A 2,500-nucleotide genomic window follows, 5' to 3' on the forward strand; every position below is an offset into this window, starting at 1 on the left:
AGCGAGCCCAGGTAAAGATGTGAAAGGTACAAGTAACATCACACAGGTAACACAGGTAAAGTAATTGGATCAGGAAGCCGTCAGGTAATAAGTCGTTTATGGGATTCGAACCTGGTTTATGAAATGCACTAAGTTGAGTTTGAGTTTTGAGCCACGTGTCACCACCATCACTACCATCATCATTACCACCACCACCACAACCACCACCACCACTTTCTTCACAACGTTTAATACTCGTCATTCCGCTCAACTTTTTCATATTTTTTTCTCTTCGTAGTTAAACTTTCTTTTTGATCATACGTGTGTGTGTGTGTGTGTGTGTGTGTGTGTGTGTGTGTGTGTGTGTGTGTGTGTGTGTGTGTGTGTGTGTGTGCATGCGTGCGTGCGTGTGAGTACTCGCGTTAGCCTTCCACCTTTCGAACTCTTCACACACACACACACACACACACACACACACACACACACACACACACACACACACACACACACACACACACGAAGCACCAATAGCTTTAAAACATCAACACCTGACGCATCGTGAGAACTTATCCCGGTTAAAAACAATAACAATATATATACACCATAAAGACGCGGCCACTTCAACACCTTTACGAAACTGTTACGAGTTCCCCGGCGTACGCGAGCAACTATATGCAGCTCGGCGCCACGCACGCACCACGGAGAGGCGACCGTGCCTGGTGGGGACTGTGCGCTGGACTGATTACACTACCTAGAACAAGTACGGCCTCAGCGAGTGGCCCTGCGGGGTGCCAGAGCCTCGCGGGTAAAGGGAAGAGCTGGGTGGGGGAGGATATAAAGCAAGAATGGGGGGAGTAGAGGCAAGGTGGGGAGGGGTACATACAGACACAGCAGGGCAGGGGAGAAGGGAGAAGGGAAAGGGAGAGGGGACCAATGTTAACCTCTCCCTCTCCCTCTCCTCCTCCTCCTCCTCCTCCCACCTCTATTTTCTCATTTCTCGTTTTCTCAATGATGTCAGAAAATTAAGTATTCATTTGTTAAGATATAGAAGCAGTACATAAACTCCTGCCTCCTCCTTTTCCTTTTCCTCTTCCTTCTCTTCCTCCTTCTCCTCATCCTTCTTCTCCTCCTCCTCATCTCTATTTCCCCTCTTTGTCTTCTCAACAGTGATAAAACAAAATACATTCGCACAGATAAGGAAAGGTACACAACTTCCTCCTTTACCCTCTCTATTTCTCCTTCCTTTTCCCCTCATCTAAGAGCCAAAACATCAAAACTCATCAGTAAAGATAAGGTGCATCTTATTTTTACACTCCTCTAGGTTAGGAAAGAAATGTCTCAGTAATGCTCTGTCTGTGTGTGTGTGTGTGTGTGTGTGTGTGTGTGTGTGTGTGTGTGTGTGTGTGTGTGTGTGTGTGTGTGTGTGTGTGTGTGTGTGTGGTGAGAGGTTGTGACTGACAGCAGCTGACCCAAGCTGCGAGAGAGAGAGAGAGAGAGAGAGAGAGAGAGAGAGAGAGAGAGAGAGAGAGAGAGAGAGAGAGACGCTTTTATGAGGAGAGAATTCCTGTTGAAAGATCTCACTGATGTGGAAAAAAGACTCAGTGACACTCCATTCACCGTCTCTCTCTCTCTCTCTCTCTCTCTCTCTCTCGTCGCCACCTGATACAAGAGACACAGGACACCTCTCTCACCGCCCCCTTCACGGACCTCACCTAATACACTGACTTCAAACTTCAGTCTCTCGAATAACACTTTTGCCTTCCTCTCCCTTTACCTTCACCCACTCACCTTTATCTCTCTTAATATCACAAATTGGTCCTTTACTCTTTCCCTTCCTTTACATCAAATTCACCTGATTATATTATAGGTCACTATCTTTTTTTTTTTTTTTTGTGGAGGTATTTCAAGTCAATGCCATTTATGTTATCAAAAAAAAAAAAAAAAGTATTTATTTAGTCTTTTAACCCCTTCAGTACTGGGACGCATTTTTATCATGTGTTGGACGGTTTTGTTTACATAAGGAAGGGTCTAAGGAGATCAAAACATTAATGGCTGGAGTTTTCACTATTTTAATCCCTCCCCACCACATGAGTTTCTGAAGGTGTATAAAATCGTCATACAGTAAGCAGAACAATATGGAAACGCGTCATGGTACTCAAGGGGTTAAAACTCATTCCTCTGTTACCATTTCCACTTTTCCTATCTACAGTGAGCTTTTTCACAACCTCTCACCGACTAATTTTCACCAGTGACCACCAGAGTTTCACAAATTCTAGTCTCTTACTAACTATACCCAAACACTGACCATTCAACTCCACTGCTTAGTAAAAATTCACTTCCTGACAACCTCTTCCTTACCCTTGATTCTCTACACCGCTAAGACGCACCATTCCTCCTCCTCCTCCTCCTCCTCCTCCTCCTTTCATCTCTCCATCTTTGACCTGAATGCCGTGACCCCCTGACCCCCTGAGCCCCTCTCCTCTCCCTGGGCAGTGCTTCATATTGACTCTCCCCAGCTGGC

At 45.5% G+C, this 2,500-nt stretch overlaps 1 protein-coding gene across 16 annotated transcripts in view; it reads right to left on the minus strand.

Annotated features, from left to right (window-relative positions):
• The window catches only part of LOC123508378 (tight junction protein ZO-1-like), a 206,367-nt gene that overhangs the window by 190,389 nt on the left and 13,478 nt on the right, over window positions 1–2,500 (minus strand). Inside the window, exon 1 of one of the 16 annotated variants that reach the window (XM_045262075.1) lies at window positions 607–724. The exons of 12 other annotated variants lie outside the window; for them this stretch is intronic. The gene's annotated coding sequence lies outside the window, so the exon portion shown is untranslated. Of the gene's footprint in view, window positions 1–581; window positions 725–2,500 lie in introns of those variants that run through there. 3 more of the 16 variants (XM_045262074.1, XM_045262076.1, XM_045262077.1) reach the window with 3 other exon arrangements.

Source organism: Portunus trituberculatus, chromosome 24, assembly GCF_017591435.1.
Source record: "Portunus trituberculatus isolate SZX2019 chromosome 24, ASM1759143v1, whole genome shotgun sequence".
Lineage (NCBI taxonomy): Eukaryota > Metazoa > Arthropoda > Malacostraca > Decapoda > Portunidae > Portunus > Portunus trituberculatus.